At 36.4% G+C, this 18,170-nt stretch overlaps 1 protein-coding gene across 4 annotated transcripts in view; it reads right to left on the bottom strand.

The window, feature by feature from the left end:
- The window catches only part of SUGCT (succinyl-CoA:glutarate-CoA transferase), a 758,031-nt gene that overhangs the window by 620,551 nt on the left and 119,310 nt on the right, over window positions 1–18,170 (bottom strand). The gene's annotated exons all lie outside the window — the stretch shown is intronic.

The raw sequence follows: 18,170 nt of genomic DNA, 5'->3' as shown, positions 1-18,170 counted from the left end.
GAGAGAGAGAACATGAGTGTGGGAGGGGCAGAGAGGGAGGGAGACACAGAATCTGAAGCAGGCTACAGGCTCCGAGCTGTCAGCACAGAGCCTGATACGGGGACCGAACTCAGGAAGAGCAAAATCATGACCTGAGCCGAAGTCAGACAATGAACTGACTGAGCCACCCAGGTGCCTTCTTAATATATTTTACCTGTTTATAGTAACAAAATAAATAATTAAATTTGAATTTAAATGAGTTAATATATTGGGAATGAAAAAGAGCATTTTTTTTTTCCTGTTGGGTAGGAGGCTCTTCCAGGAAAAAGGCAGAAGACCTGGGCTATTCTCCTTATAAGCATGCTAATTACTGGCAAATATACTAATGGTATTTGCTTAAAAAAAAAAGTAATACTTATCCATAGAAGGCTTTTAAAAGCAGATTATTCCTGGCTTAGAATTACCATGATAAACAAGCCTAGAATCTATAGGTTTATAAGGGATAGGACACCAGCTATGCATTATCAAAGTATAAAATGTAACATTTCACAGCCTGCAATGTTCCCTACTGTATGAGGTAACCCATGTACTTCATTAGGTATAGTACCTACTGCTCTGGGATTGAGAATTTTGTCTATTGTGGGAAGAAAGAAAGCCTCTCTCAATGTTCAAGACTTCAGTCTGATTTTCCTGTGCCTTTTGGTTCCTTGTACCCTTAAAATTACAAGTAAAGCTTAATACTGATTAACATCTTCAACTGATGTCAGTCGGTTTTGATAATCCAATCCTTGACCTATACGTACAGATACTAGAACTGTGCCTGGCAAACAATAAGTACCAGGTAAAAATGAGCTAACACTATCATTTACATTATTATCAGTCATTGTAACATCATAGAGTTCTTATTTTTCACTACCTTGAATTCTGTTAAGCCTTTCATTACACAGAATACCTAAAAAAACCTACATTTCATCTGGTTGATGCATTTATTCAATCACTTCCTTATTCATTAATTCCAGCTGTTATTCAACCATTTTCAGAAGCTAGTTTTCCCTTTTCTGCAACCCATACATAATCTGTCAATCACCTTATAAGAGTACTAAATAATGTTAAAAGCAAGTAAATGAGAATATTTAATGACTAAACTTTTTTTTTTTTTTTTGCTTTTCAACACCATTTCAAGAAAGATATAGCAATGAAAATTGGCAACTTCTAGCTGTTTTCTAACTATTATGATTGGAAAAACTTGTAGTTTTGTAGCATTCTATGTACTAATACCAAAATAGTAGAAAGAGAAATTAAGAAAATAACTCTATTTACAATTGTACCAAAAAGAATAAAATCAGTAAATTTTAAATTAAATTTGTCACTGGGATTTAAAATTATTTATTATGTTAAAAAATGAGAGACAAGGGGCGCCTGGGTGGCTCAGTCGGTTAAGTGTCTGACTTCAGCTCAGGTCACAATCTCGCGGTCGGAGTTCGAGCCCCACGCTGGGCTCTGGGCTGATGGCTCAGAGGCTAGAGCCTGCTTCCAATTCTGTGTCTCCCTCTCTCTCTGCCCCTCCCCCGTTCATGCTCTGTCTCTCTCTGCTCAAAAATTAAAAATAAACGTTTAAAAAAAATTTTTTTTAAATGAGAGACAAGTTCAAATCTAAGTTTATAGACACATTTCCTCACTATAAAATAATGTACTCATATTTTATCTGCTATGCTTCTCAGACCAATAGGAATAAAGTAGATAATAAATCTTTTAACTTATATATAAACTTATTGAAAGGGGGAGACTTCACCTGATTAATATTCTAAAAATATCATTATGTTATCCAGAATAATAGTATTAAATGTATGGACATTAAATAAACATGAACTCATCTACAGAAACAACATTATCACTCTTAAAAGTGACAATTTGTACCAGATAATTTTAGTGAAACACTAAGTGAAACAAGCTTACTAACACGCTTTAGATTCAAAGATACAAATTGGCTGAAAATAAAAAGAAAGCATGGGGAAAAACAGATCTTGCAAACAATAGCCATAAAAATGCTGGAGTGGCTATACTACTATCAGACAAAATAGATTTTAAACAAACCAAAAAAAGTCACTTGAGAAAATAAAAGATTTTATAAGGAAAATGGGGCCATGGCACTGGGAAGATATAATAATTATAAACATATATGCACCCAAAACAGAGCTGCCAAAATATAAAAAGCAAAAAGTGACATATTTGAAAAGAGAAACAGACACTTCAGGTATAATAGCAGGTTTCAATACTCAAATACAAATAGTGAATAGAACAACTAGAGAGAATATCAGAAAAGAAAGAAAAGATTTGAACAACACCATAAACCAAATACATCTATATTTAAATGACTATAAAACACTTCATGCAACAACAACAAAACGCACATTCTTCTCAAGTGCACATGGAACATTCTCTAGGACAGATCATATCATAGGCAATAAGACAAGCTAAAATAAACTTAAAAGTAGTGAGTTCACACAAAATATGTTCTCAGATAACAACTGAATAAAATTAGAATCACTAACAGAGGCATATTTTGGAAACTCAAAAATATGTGCACAGCAAACAACATAATCCCAATATACCAATAAGCAACAAAGAAAATCACATAAGAAATTAGAAAATACTTCAAGATGAATAAGAGGCATCCATATAGGTAAAGTTTAACCTATCTCTATTTACAGACAACATTGTACTACACATAGAAAATCCTAGACCCCACCAAAAAAACTATTATTTACTGAGTAAATGAATTCAGTAAAATTTCAGGATACAAAATTAATACCCAGAAGTCAGTATCATTCTATATACTAATAACGAAAGAGAAATTAAGACAATAACTCCATTTACAAGTATACCAAAAAGAATAAAATACCTAGGAATAAACTTAAAGAAGAAGGTGAAAGTCCTGTACTTTGAAAACCATAAAACATCGATGAAAGAAATTGAAGATGACACAAACAAATGGAAATATATGTCATGCTCATGGATTAGATGAATTAATCTTAAAAATGTGCATACTACCCAAAAGCAATCTACAGATTCAATGCAATCCCTATCAAAATACCAACAGCATTTTTCATAAAACTACAACAATCCTAAAATTTGTATGGAACCACACAAGTCCCCAAATAGTCAAAGCAACCTTGAAAAAGAAAAACAAAGCTGGAAGCCTCACAATTCTGACTTCAAGTTATATTACAAAGCTGTAGTGATCAAAACAGTATGGTACTGGCACAAAAATAGACACATAGATCAACAGAACAGAACAGAGAACCCAAAATAAACCCACAATTATATGGTCAATTAATCTATTACAAAGGAGGCAAGAATACACAATGAGGAAAAGACAGTCTCTTCATAAATGGTACTGGGAAAACTAGACAGCTACATGTAAAAGAATGAAACTGAACCACTTTCTAACACCATACACAAAAATAACTCAAAATAGATTAAAGACCCAAATGTAAGACATGAAACCATAGAAAACCTACAAGAGAACACAGGCAGTCATTTCTCTAACATGAACTATAGCAATAGTTTTCTAAATATGTCTCCTAAAGCAAGGGAAAAAAACAAAAATAAACTATCGGGACTACATCAAAATAAAAAGTTCTTTCACAGTGAAAGAAACCATCAACAAAACAAAAATGCAACCTAGTGAATGGGAAAAGATATTTGCAAATGATAAATCCAATAAAGGGTTAAGATCCAAAATATGTAAAGGATTTACACAACTCAATACCAAAAAAAAAAAAAAATCTGATTAAAAATGGGCACAGAACCTGAATAGAAATTTTTCCATAGAAGACCTACAGATGGCCAACAGACACATGGAAAGATTCTCAACATCACCAATCACCAGAGAAACAGAAATTAAGACCACAATGAGATAACACCTTACACCTGTCAGAATGGCTGACATCAAAAAGATAAGAAATAACAAGTATTGCCAAAGACATGGAAAAAAAAGGAACTTTTGTGCTCTGTTGGTGGGAATGTAAACTGGTACACTCCATACTGTGGAAACAATATAAGAGTTCCTCAAAAAATTAAAAATAGAAAGACCATATGATCCAATAATTCCACTACTGGCTATTTACCCCCCAAAAAAACAAAAACACTAATTCAAAAAGATGTATATACCCCTATGTTTGTTGCAGCCTTACTTACAATAGCCAAGATATGGAAGCAACCTAAGAGTCCATCAAGAGCCAAATGGACGGAGTGCCTGGGTGGCTCAGTCGGTTAGGCGACCAACCTCAGCTCAGGTCAAGATCTCACAGTTCATGAGTTCGAGCCTTGCATCAGGCTCTGTGTTGACAGCTCAGAGCCTAGAGCCTGCTTCGGATTCTGTGTCTCCCTGTCTCTCTCTGCCCCTCCCCTGCTTGCACTCTGTCTCTCAAAAATGAATAAATGTTAAAAATTTTCAAAAAAACAGAGAGAAACAAATGGATAAGAAATATGTGGTATATTTGTACATGTACACACACACACACACACACACACGCACACGCACACACACACTGAAATATTACATTGTCATAAAAAAGGGTGAGATACATCCATTTGAGACAGCCCGGATAGACCTGGAGGGTATTACGCTAAGTGAAATAAGTCAGAGAAAGACAAACACCATACGATTTTGTTTATATGTAGAATCTAAAAAACAAATGAAATAACAAACAAAAAGCAGAAACAGACTTTGTTTGATGGTTGCCAGAGGGATGGAAGGTGGGGGCTAGGGAAAATGGTGAAGAGAGGTGGCTTCCAGTTATGGAATAAATAAGTCATGGGAATAAAAGGCACAGCACAAAGAATATAGTCAATGGTATTGGAACAGTGTTGTATGATGCAGATGGTAGCTACATCTGTGGTGAGGATAGCATAACATATAAACATGTGGAATCACTATCTTGTACACCTGAAAATAATGTAACATTGTGGGCCAACTATACTCAAATAAAATTTTTTTAAAAAAGGAAAGAAAATGCTTCAAGACAAATGAAAATAAAGGTAAACATACCAAAATTTATGAGATGCAGCTAAAGCAGTATTTGAGAGCAACTTATAGCTGTACATACCTGTATTTAAAAGAAGAACTATCTCAAAATAACAGCTAAGCATTTAAAGAATTGTCTACCAAGTATTTAAAGAAGAGTTAATATTAATTCGTAATAAATGCCTCCAAAAACTGAAAGAGAACACTTCTCAGCTTATTCTTTGAGGCTAGTAATATACTGAGGTCAAGCCACACAAAGACATCAAAAGAAAATAAAACTATACAGACCAATATCTCTTATGAATATAAACACAAAAAAAATTCTCAACCAAATACTAGCAAATTGAAGCTGGCAATATACAAAAGGATTATACACCATGAGCAATTGGGATCAATTTTCTCAGGAACAAGGTTGATCTAACATTTGAAAATCAATCAATATAACAGACCAAATCATTAAAATAAAGGAAAAATGCAAAATGATCATCTCAACAGGGGCAAATAAAGCATTGATAAAATTCAACACCCTTCATGTTGAAATACTCAACACACTAGGAAGAGAAGTGAACTTCTTCAATCTCATACAGGACATATGTGAAAAAGACAGAGGCCATATCATAAGTAAATATGAAAAACTGAATGTTTTCCTTCTAATATCAGGAATAAGAGAAGGATGCCTGCTCTCATCCCTTCAACATTGTACTGCAGGTTGTAGCCAGTGCAATTAAGAGAGAAAAAGAGAGGCGCCTGGTGGCTCAGTTGGTTAAGTGTCTGACTTCAGCTCAGGTCATGATCTCGTGGTTCGTGAGTTCGAGCCCCGTGTCGGGCTCTGTGCTGACAGCTCAGAGCCTGAAGCCTGTTTCAGATTCTGTGTCTCCCTCTCTCTCTCTCTGACCCTCCCCTGTTCATGCTCTGTCTCTCTCTGTCTCAAAAATAAATAAACGTTAAAAAAAAATTTTTTTTAAAAAGAGAGAAAAAGAAATAAAAGGAATCTAGACTGGAAAGAAAGAAGTAAACCTATATTTGCAGATGACATAATCATATATACAGAAAATGCTTAGAAACCCACTAAAAAACTCTTAGAACTAATAAATGAGTTCAGCAAGTTTGCAAGATACAGGCAATATAAAAAATCTATTGTATTTCTACACAGTAACAATAAGTAAACTAAAAATTATATTAAGAAAACAATTCCACTTACAATACCATCAATATGAATAAAATACTTAGGAATAAATGTAACAAACTTACATTCTGAAAAGAAAGAAATTAAAGACCTAAATAAAAGGAAAGACATCCCACTGTCATGAATCAGAAGACTTTATATTGTTAATATGGCCAATACTCCCCAAATTGATCTACACATTCAATGCAATTTCACCTACCAAAATCCTAGATGCCTTTTTTTGTAGAAATAATATCTAATCTTATAATCCATATGAAAATACCAGGGACAATAGCCAAAAAAAATCTAGAAAAAGAAGAATAAAGTTGGACAATTCAGACTTCCCAATTTCAAAACTTACTGCAATGCTACTGTAAATAAGGCAGCATGGTATTAAAACAAGACAGATATACAGACAATGGAAGTTTTCAGATTTACTTGCAATTAATTTTTTTAAATTATATTTAGTTAACATACAGTGCAATATTGGTTTCAGGAGTAGAATTCAGTGATTCATCACTTACATACAACACCCAGTGCTCATCACAAGTACCCCCCATACCAAGATAATTCAATGGGGAAAGAGTAGTCTTTTCAAAAAATGGTAGTGCAAAAGAATGAAGTTGGAATCCCTCCTTACACCACATAAAAAAAAAAAAAATTAACTCTAAATGGATCATAGACCTAAACATAAGGCTAAAACTATACAACAGAAAAAAATATAGCCATAAACTCTCATGATTGTAAATTTGGCTATGATCTCTTAGTTATGACATCAATAGCAACAAAAGATAAAAATAGATAAATGAAACATCATCAACTTAAAAATGTGTAGAATTTATAAAGAAACTCAATAATTTACAACTCAATAATAAGAAGGCAAATAACCCACTTTTTAAATGAGCAAAGTGGGCAAAACAGACATTTCTCCAAAGAAGATACACAAATAGCCATTAAGCACATGAAAAAAGATGTTCAACATCACTAGCCATCAGGGAAATGGAAATGAAAACCACAATAAACTTACAACCCAACAATAAAAAGACAACTCAAGTTTCAAATGAGCAGAGTGTTTACACACTCAAAAACAAGATGTACAGATAGCCAATAAGCACATGAAAAGATGCTCAACATCCATAGCCATCAGGGAAATGTAAATGAAAACCACAATGAAATGCCATATTACACTAACTAGAATGGCTGTCATGAAAAAGAGAGATAATAGCAAGTGTTAGCAAGGATGTGGAAAAATCAAAATTCTTATACAGCGCTGATGGGATTGCAAATGGTGTGCTCATTGTGGAAAACAGTCTGGCAATTCCTTAAAGAGTTAAACATAAAGCTGCCTTATGACCCGGCAATTCGACTTCCAGGAATATACCCAAAAGAATGAAAACATACGTCTTCACAAAAAACTCAATGTACAATTCATAGCAGCATTATTCATCTTGGCCTAAGAGTGGAAGTAACCCAACTGTCCATCAACCAATAAGTGAATAAATTGTGGGATGGCCACACAATGGGATATGTTAGGCAATAAAAAGAAATGAAGTACCGATACATGCTAAGATTTTACACTAAGTGACAGAAGCCAGTCCCAAAAGGCCACATATTATATGATACTATTTTTGTGAAATGTCTAGAATAGGCAAATCCATAGAGACAAAAAGTAGAGCCAGGGTCTGACAGGAAGTGGAATAGGAAGTGCTGCTAATGAGTTTGGGGTTCCTTTTAAAAGATGAAAATGTTTTAAAAACATTTTTTTAATGTTTATTTCTTTTTGAGAAAGAGACAGAATGCGAGTGGGGGACAGGCAGAGAGAGAGGGAGACACAGAATCTTAAGCAGGCTCCAGGCTCTGAGCTGTCAGCACAGAGCTCGACTTGGGGCTCGAACCCAAAAACCGGGAGATCATGACCTGAGCCAAAGTCGAACACTTAACCAACTGAGCCACCCAGGCGCCCCTAAATGAAAATGCCTTAAATTGGTTGTGGTGAAGGCTGCAGAACTCTGTGAATATAAAACCATCGACTTGTACACCTTAAATGAGTGAATCATATGGCCTATGAATTATGTGTTCATAAAGCTGTTTCACTTTTTAAATACCATTATAATGCTGATAATTAAACAAAACAGAAAAAAAAGAAGTCATTGGAAATAAAGTTTTTAAAAAGTCTTTTTAAAGGCCTGCTAAAAGGACATGTATTAGTGGAAACTCGAGAAGCTACATTTCATTCAAAGCTCTTTGGTAGCAATAACTAAGGATGTACCACTCATCTTCCAGTATAATTCAGAGGTGGCTATGCTCATAGTTTGGAAATCCCTCAATCATATTCCTGTCATTGAAGAATTGTCAGCATGCCAGAGAAATAAGGAAGTGCCAATAAAATACCATTTAGTAAGCAGGAAATCCCACAGAGAAGCACACTGTGGCTGTGAAATGACTAAGTATTCCCAGGTGCAATCTAACAGAATCAGAGCGGGGACTGTGTACATACAAAGTATGAAACTCCCCTTCCACATCCAGAGCTCCAGCCCTATTGCCTTGACAATACAAAACAATGTGTCTCTCCTCTTGAAATTTGGGATAAATGGGGTGGTGTTATCTCTGCATGTCAATAGATATAAGAATTTAGGGGCACCTGGGTGATTCAGTCGGTTAAGCGTCCAACTTTGGCTTGGGTCATGATCTCACGGTTCCTGAGTTCAAGCCCCAAGTCCAGCTCTGTGCTGACTGACAGCTGGGAGCCTGGAGCCTGCTTCAGATCCTTTGTCCTCCTCTCTCTCTGCCCCTACCCCGCTTTAACTCTGTGTGTGTGTGTGTCTCTCTCTCTCAAAAATAAATAAACGTTTAAAAAAATGTTTTATTTTTGAGAGAGACACAGCATGAGTCGGGGAGAGGCAGAGAGGGAGACACAGAATCCGAAGCAGGCTCCAGGCTCTGAGCAGGCAGCACAGAGCCCGACATGGGGCTCAAACTCACCAACAGCGAGATCATGACCTAGGCTGAAGTCAAATGCTCACCCAACTGAGTCATCCAGGTGCCCCTAAAAAACCTTTTTAATAGATATGGCTCATAACACTTAGCCAAAACACATTTGAGGAAAAAATGGGTAATTAACTGATCTTGTTAAGCAATATGCACTAGAATTCCATCCATCATCATTGTTTGGAAGAAGTGGATCTAAACTGATATGGTATATGTATATGTATATGTATATGTATATGTATATGTATATGTATATGTTAGAAATACTAAGTCTTCCCAGTTATTCACTTTCTACATCCATTCATGTATTTTTGCATCCTCAACTGTTACCAGTGTTGTTTTCTTAAGCTCTCTCATCCCCATTCATTCATGCAATTCAAAAGTAAAACCTGAGCATTAGTTAAAAATAAATAAATAACTAGCGAAATCTGACTAAACTGGAGTATAGTTTAGGTAATAGTCCTGCACCAGTGTGAATGTCTTAGTTTTGATCATCATATTATGGTTTTGTAAAAACATTACAAATGGTGAAGGGTATGGGTTGAAGGTTATACGGTATAGGTAAGGGTATTGGTAAAAGGTATAGGAACTCACTGTACTATTTTTGCAACTTTTCTATAAGTATAAAACTGCTTCAAAGTTTAAAAAGTTGAAAAGTAAAACCTGAATTATTTCTTTAAAAAATAAATATGATAATTTTAAGTTGTAGAAATGTTTTAGTGTTTTTTTGTTTCCTAATAATGCAATCTAGAGAAGGGGGAAAAAAAAAAAACCTAAAAGGTCATTTTGTTTCCTTTACATCACAGTGTCCTAAATTAAGAATTTTAAAAAAGATTGCCTTCCATACATGATTTAAGGCTATGTAACATTTTCATTTATTTCTCCATATCCCCACAACTTTCAGAGGTTACCAAATAAATTTTTTAAAGGAAAGAAGGGAGGGTGGAAGAAAGAAAAATCATGTGATTTTCTAAGTTATTATTTAAAACCTTGTTTGGTCAAAAAAAAAAAAGTACATAAGAAACTGTAAATCAATTCTGGAAGGTGTTCGATAAAGTGGCATGAATTTAAGGAGTCACCAAGCATTTTTCTCCTTAGTTATATTACTCAACCTAATTATTTCATAAAACAACAAAAATGTTAAAACTTTTTTTTAAGTACTTGGCTTCATTTCCAAAATAAAAAGTTATCCTTAAATGTATCTGTGTCTGTATGTCATACATTTATTTCATACTGAGTCATTCATTATACTAATGTAATCTACAGAAAATTTTGTTTCTACCTTGGGGCACATGAATTTTTTCAGTGACCTATTTTCTAAAATATGAATTCTTCCACCATTACTCTGAAAAGTTCTTAGCCATTCTAATTTTTTCCCAATTGTCAAAGGCGGGTAATGATAAAATCTACTTCATCACAAGGTATGAGAATTAAATAAGAAAAGGTGTATAAAAGCACTTTATACACAAATGTGACTTTTTATACGATACTTGGTGTGGGGCTAGGAGATCCATCAGAAACATTTAGCAATAGTCCAAGGGAGAGAGCCATAGAGAGAACCTCAATTAAGGACAGAGGGAATGGGTTGATGCCAGAGATCCTTAGAAATTTGAATTCTTAGACTTTGATTACTGATCAAATGAAAAGAGAGGTTAAAATTAAATTAATTTGAGGGGGAGACAACTGGATGGCTCAGTCAGTTAAGCACCAGACTTCAGCTCGGGTCATGATCTCACATTCCGTGAGTTCGAGCCCCACATCAGGCTCTGTACTGACAACTCAGAGCCTGGAGCCTGCTTCAGATTCTGTGTCTCCCTCTCTCTCTGTCTCTATGTCTCTGTCTCTGTCTCTGTCTCTCGAAAATAAATAAACATTTTAAAAAATTTTAATTGAATTAACTTGGGAAAATAATCAACATGCAATTAACTTTCTTAATATGAAAGTAATATTTTGATTACGAAAAACACTGCAAGTATGACTTAGATCCCCAACTAGTAGGAAAAATATCTTTAGTACAAAGGGCAACATGGCGCACAACAACAACAACAACAAACTATGATATATTCAGATCAAACAAGTCTTCCAGGGCACAAGAATACAGTCAGTCACCACGGTCACTGCCCCCACATTTCATGGGTGCAGGCACTGGAACCACACAGTATCCAAACCTTCTGTTCTAAATACACACTGTACCCAAACCACTCACTGAAGCTAAAAATATGCTGATAGTGACATCCACATATAAATTTCTACGAAGTACTATTTCCCTTACATGAAGAGAAAATCTATGTAGTGGCTGAAACACTGAACTCAGAGCTATAGATCCAACTCCTCCATGCCTTCACTTTCTCACCTGTAAAAAGGCACAGCAAAATCTATCACCTATGTGCCTCACTGACTCCTCCAACCTAAATCACATCTTTTTAGAAGTTAAAAGGATCTCATGGCTCAGTCCCCTATCAGCGAAGGCAGAAAAGCAGGAAAGTGTGTAGTTGCTAAGAGATCAGTCGATGCTACTTACTAGCAAACAGATACCCAGTAAGAAAGAGAAAATGTTGTTTTTGCATCGAAATGCATTAAAGCTAGGCTTTTAGGGGTGGACGGTACCAACAGGAGAAAAATCTTTAGATGTTTCACCTGGAGACTGGAACAGGAAGATCACCTTTCTTCATCACATCCTGAAAGACTTGAAGTTTCAAGCCAACACATCTCCATCTCAGCCTCAACAAAGCACAAGTCAGAAGCCAAAGTCACAACAAACTGGGACCCCAGAAGGAAGGAAGGAGAAGAGAAACTGAGAAGGGAGAGAAGATCAGAGAGTCCACACCAGATAGGCAGCTCAAGGGTAAATGTAACAAACCAATTTGTGCCATTCTCTGGCTGCTTGTGAATGCTTCATTACCTGTTCGGAAATTTCTTTCTGGTAATGAATTAAAGGTTTTTGTACTTCTAAACATTAAAAATATAACTTAGAGGTATTTACAGAATATAACATTCTTATAGTGCACTTTAAAACCAGTATCTAGGTGTGCCTGGGTGGCTCAGTCGGCTGAGCGTAAGACTCTTAACTTAGGCTCAGGTCATGATCTCACGGTTGTCACACACACACATACATACAAGCCCTACATCGGGCTCTGCACTGGTGGCACGGAGCCCGCTTGGGATTCTGTCTCCCTCTCTTTCTGCCTCACCCCTGCTTTCTCTCTCTCTCTCTCTCTCTCTCTCTCTCTCTCAAAATAAATAAAAATAAACTAAAAAAAAAAAAAACAGTTTCTAAGGGGCACCTGGATGGCTCAGTAGGTTAAGTATTAGGATCAGGTCATGATCTCACAGTTTATGAGTTCAAGCCCTTGCATCAGGCTCTCTGCTGTCAGCAGAGTCCACTTAGGATCCTCTATTCCTCCTCTCTCTCTGCCCCTCCCCTACTTGTGCTCTTTCTCCCTCTCTCAAAAATAACTAACCAACTCTTTGCACAATCCTTCGAAGTAAGCAATCCTTGTGAAGGACAAGGAACCGAAGAACACGTTACAATCATTTAGTAGCTGAGTCAAAACAAGACCCCAGGCAAGTGGCCTCGAATCCACTGCCTCTACCACATTACTGCATTCAGCTATATTCCTAGGGCTTCATGAGCAGGTTTGGATTCTTAACTATCTTGTATTTAGTAAGCTAGTAAGAAGCTCTCTTCAGGTCTCCTGCAGGTCTACAATGCTGTATGAAACTTCCTGCTTTTCAAGGTACTTTAACTATGTTAAAGTTACATTTAGCTTTCCACAACAATTCTGTAAGTACCAATATTATCTCCATTTTACATATTGTGAAGGAAGGATATAGATGATAAATGAACTTGTCAAAATCACAGAGAGCATCGGGTACAACTCGGACTAGGACGCAGGAATTCTGACCCTAAAGCTTCTGTTCTTTTCACTACCATCTTGCCTCCATACATTATTCTAATTCCAGTTCATCATCTTTTCTTCAGGCAATCACTAGAGCCCAAAACTTTCAAAGATGTGAGTTGATTTGTCATTTCTACAACTTCAGTAATCAGTCCCGATGTGAGATCATTTGTTCTAAGCGATTCAAGTGAACTGCAAACAATCTAATGCACTTACAAGGAAATATGATTTTATCAGTGTGAAAAATGTAAACCACACATTTTTCAGAAAAAAACTGTAAAAATCCATTTATTGGATGGATTAATGACTCCAAAATAAAAAGTAGACAAAATTAAAAATTTTCAAAAATGTTTAACACACCAATTAGAATATTTTCTTATCCAGTGATTAAATACCATCTAAATCATTTTAAGTTAACTCCCACTGTGAGATGCCCAAAATATCATAGTTTAAATAGGGTAAGACTGGGAGAAAATGGAATGGATGGTTAGGGAATTCTGACATTTTAAGGGATGGCCTAAGAAATAATTTGGAAAGTTTTTTTTACTTCTTTCCATGTTGTTCTTCAAGAATAGTTTCTGTGTTAGCGCTTTCTGCGCTAATGCATCAGAAAGAAGCAAAGTCAAATCTAACAGTCAATGTTTTTCTTTTATGAAGTTTTTTAAATTTTAATTCCAGTTTAATTAACATACAGTGTTATATTAGTTACAGGTATACCATATAGTGATTCAACAATTCTACACATTACTCAGTCCTCATCATGGTAAGGGTAATATACCACTGTGTGTGTGTGTGTGTGTGTGTGTGTGTGTGTGTGTGTGTGTAATCTTCTTTATCCATTAATCAGTTGATGGACATTTGGGCCCTTTCCATAATTTGGCTATTGTTGATAATGCTGCTATAAACACTGGAGTGCATGTGCCCTTTTGAATCAATATTGTTGTATCCTTTGCAATACCTAATAGTGCAATAGGGTAGTTCTATTTTTAACTTTTTGAGGAACCTCCATACTGTTTTCCACAGTGCCTGCACCAGTATGCATTCCCACCAAAAGTGTAAGAAATTCCCCTTTTCCCGCATCTGCTGTTTCCTGTGTTAAACAGATGAACTCTTGAGGGCTTTTCCTATCCTATGATTTGTACCTACTTCATTTAATTTCATTTCCCATCAATGAATGATGTCTCAAAGATGCACACTATGTACTTTGAATGCAATCACTTCTTGTAGAGAAATCTTTTACATCAGTATTACGAGTTATCCAGTACAATTCTTCCTGAACCCTCCACATGCATGGAATTGCTAGGTTAAGCCAAATAAAAGCATGAAATAATCCGGTGAAAACAATTACTTTAGTTGTTTAGTCAGGACAAAAATTAGGTAGAACCAGAAGCATATTAAGGCCAAATTTGGTGGTGCACAATAACAAGCCATCAGCACATAAGGAAACATTTATCTTTCTGCTCCCTATGACTGTGCATTTGTTTTATCCAAATGGATTATCAAGTCATTAAGATACAAGTTCTAAAAGATGAAGAATAAATGGTGGTAACATATCCTTTTTACCTGCTCAAAACTGCTATTTAATGTGTCAAGAGATAATCTGCTTTGTTCCTTCCATCCTGCTTCCTTCTTTGGTGATTAGGTTCAGACACTAACAGTAGAGAAGGCTGATACTGAGATCATTAAAGCTTAGTCCATAATTGATTTTTGCCACAGGCAAAGCCAAGAAAAGATCAATCAATGCTATGAAAAGTCCATTGTTACTTATAGATTTCTCCACAAAGTGGAAAGATTATAGAAAGACTGAAAGTACCTTGCCACTTCCTGATCCTTGAATCTGGATGGTCTTGTGACATGCTCAGAACCAAATAAAGAGTTGCAGAAGGGTTAGAGCATAACTTCCACAACTACTACAGCACAAAACATATATGGAATGGGGCCTTTGCCGTGTTTACTGGAACACTTGTGCAAGTAGAGCCCTGAGCCCCCATGTAAACGGTCCACACGAAGAAGCCCTGAGATTACACGGAGAGGTGCCTGGCAGCCGCAAGACGCTCCAGCCCCCACTGCTCCTGCTTTGACTACAATTACTTGAGAAAACCCCATGCCAGAACCACGCAGCTAAGCCCTTCCCCATTTCCTGAACCATGGAAACTATGAGAGTTAATATAATAATTGCTCTTGTTGGAAGTCATTAGGTTCTAGGGTGAATTATTACACAATAATTGTTAGCAGAATAGAAATCAAGGCTCACAACTGGCCAAGAGGAAAACTGGCAATACATTATAGAAGGAACACTGAGGACACAAAAGGGTACAAGCTGCAGTTCTTAACCCTCTTCTGTAGTGAAAGTTCTTCAACATCCCTTACACATCAGGAGAGGAATTATAATTTACTCACACCACTGTGAGCTTTCTGAAAAATTCAAAATTCTTTTCCAGTGACTCTGACTATAAACCAAGTATTTAATATTTTTTGCACTGGCTTATCCTCAATATACAAAGGGAAACACTACTTCGGGCATTTGACTAAAATCACATTTGACTCTACTGAAAGCTATTGTGTTTGCACAGACTTAAGTATCATTCCTCCTAATATTTTAGAACTTTTCATGCCAAAAGTGCAGGTGTCTATTCCTCTCTGAACATGTAGTAAAAGAAAGAAAATTAAACTTCCTTCTCAAAAGTAAATGTGGAAACTATTCCTCAGTTACAGCTAAACAGGGTTATGGTGTCTGACCCCCAGCCAGAGGGATAACAATGCGTGAAAATAAGGTGGTTCAGAACTAAGACTGACCGAGCTAAATCTTATTTTCTCAAGGCTGCATACTCCCCTTTAGGGACCCTCTTAACTCCTCCTTTTTAGCACTTTACCCTGATCTCACATAGATAAAAATGCCAGGGTGCAAAATACACATTGTGATCTGCCCTACAATCCAATGTCCTAGGGAAGATGCTAACTCAGAATTCAAGCTCTCATTAACTTTCCATCAAAAGTCTTTATGGTTCAAAAGGTAATTCAAGACACTCTGCATCTTTCTTTTTACAGTGTATAATGAAGTATGAATCAAACACTACATACATCCTTGACTGGTAAATCTTTCCCACAAAAGAACTTAAGAACAATCTATTACTTGGTTTCCAAATAGAGCAGTAAATAAAGACTCCTAAAGATATAAAAACTCTCAAAAGGGCATTGGGCCTAACTCACTACCTTTAGACAGGTGCATTTCTAAATTTTCCAGTACAGATGCTTATCCTCCTCTCCTTAAGGATCTCCAGAGGAATAAGAACAGTTATTGACTACCTAGTACATACCAGGCATGTGCCAGAAAGGGAACAGGAGCTAGCGTTATTTCCCAGGTGCTTGACTACACATTATGTCATTTAATCTGAGGACACCTTCCCCCCCCACCCATTGGGATTTTTTTTTAATATGAAATTCATTGTCAAATTGGTTTCCATACAACACCCAGTGCTCACCCCAACAGGTGCCCTCCTCAATGCCCATCACCCACCCTCCCCTCCTTCCCACCCCCCATCAACCCTCAGTTTATTCTCAGTTTTTAAGAGTCTCTTATGGTTTGGCTCCCTCCCTCTCTAACCTTTTTTATTTTCCTTCCCCTCCCCATGGTCTTCTGTTAAGTTTCTCAGGATCCACATAAGAGTGAAAACATATGGTATCTGAGGACATCTTTCAGGACGTGTTAGTACTCTCATTTTTACCAATGAAAACAATGAGGTTCAGAGATGTTAAGTGGGACTATGGTTCCTGTCTCAAAGCCCAGTGTCTTTCCACCAAACTAGTAGAAATGGCATGACCTTCTTCTTCATGCACTGCACTGTTCAATACCCTTCATTCAGCTAACTAAAATCTCCTCTCTGATGTGAGCACGTTTTCTCTTGTTCATTATTCTTTGAGCAATGAAAATAACTATTCTACATTCTCTCCCCAAAAATAGATGAAAATAGAAATCAAATTATTTCTTTGCCCTATCTCAGGTAAACAAATCCAGTCCCTATAGGCTTTCATTGAAAAAAAAAAAAAACACTATTTTATATCCCTGGGATAATTTTGGCCATTCTTTTCAGGATCTTCTCTGATTATAACACTTTTTCAAAGCATGATGACTCAAAATGAACACAACGCTCTCAAAAGCAACCATTTAGTGAGATAGAAAAAAAAAGGAGGGGGAAGATTTTTCTATTATAAGATTCAAAAAACAAAAACATTAGAAAGAAACTTATTTAAATGTTTTTTAATCCTTATTTCAAGCTGTACATGTTTTCAAATATTTTTACCGTATTTTTCCAGTCACAACCCCCAAATTCTTTATTTTCATTTTCCGAGTATGAGATGTTTATGTGATCTACCCAATAGGAAAGATATTCTTTTTATTTTCATGTCTCTTAAAGAACTTTAGGGGAGCCTGGGTGGCTCAGTTGGTGAAGTGTCATGATCTTGCGGCCCATGGTTTGAGTCCCGCATCAGGTTCTGTGCTGACAGCTCTGGAGCCTGCTTCGGATTCTGTGTTTCCCTCTCTCTCTGCTCCTCCCCCTCTTGCACTGTCTCTGTCTCCGTCAAAATATAAAAAAACATTTTAAAAAAGCATGAGGGAGTGGGGACTCCTGAGGGACTCAGTCAGTTATGCGTCCAACTTTGGCTCAGGTCATGATCTTGTGGTTCGTGAGTTCAAGACCCACATCAGGCTGTCAGCTGTCAGCACAGAGCTTCGGATCTTCTGTCCCCCTCTCTCTCTGCCCCCACCCCCAACCACTCGTTCTCTCTCTCTCTGTCTCTCTGTCCCTCTCTCTGTCTCTCTCTCTCAAAATTAATTTTAAAAAAGAAAGGACTTCAGATGGAAACTCAAATGTCATAGATGTTGCTACACTTTACCAACCTCTTTTTATCAAATGGAAAATGATCCTTCCTGAAACAATGAGAGATTCCAAATTCATATGTAACAGTCAGTGAGTACCAACTATGTAGGAGATCTGTATTATACTCTAGGCATACAAAAGTAAGTGTTCCAAAGACACTCTCCCTGAATTAAGCCACTTATATTCTTTTTTTTTTTAATTTTTTTTAACGTTTATTTTTGAGACAGAGA

Source organism: Neofelis nebulosa, chromosome 4 (genome assembly GCF_028018385.1).
Source record: "Neofelis nebulosa isolate mNeoNeb1 chromosome 4, mNeoNeb1.pri, whole genome shotgun sequence".
In the NCBI taxonomy this organism is placed as follows: Eukaryota; Metazoa; Chordata; class Mammalia; order Carnivora; family Felidae; genus Neofelis; species Neofelis nebulosa.
Note: the sequence above shows the minus strand (reverse complement) of the source record. Positions and strands in the feature narration are given on the sequence as shown.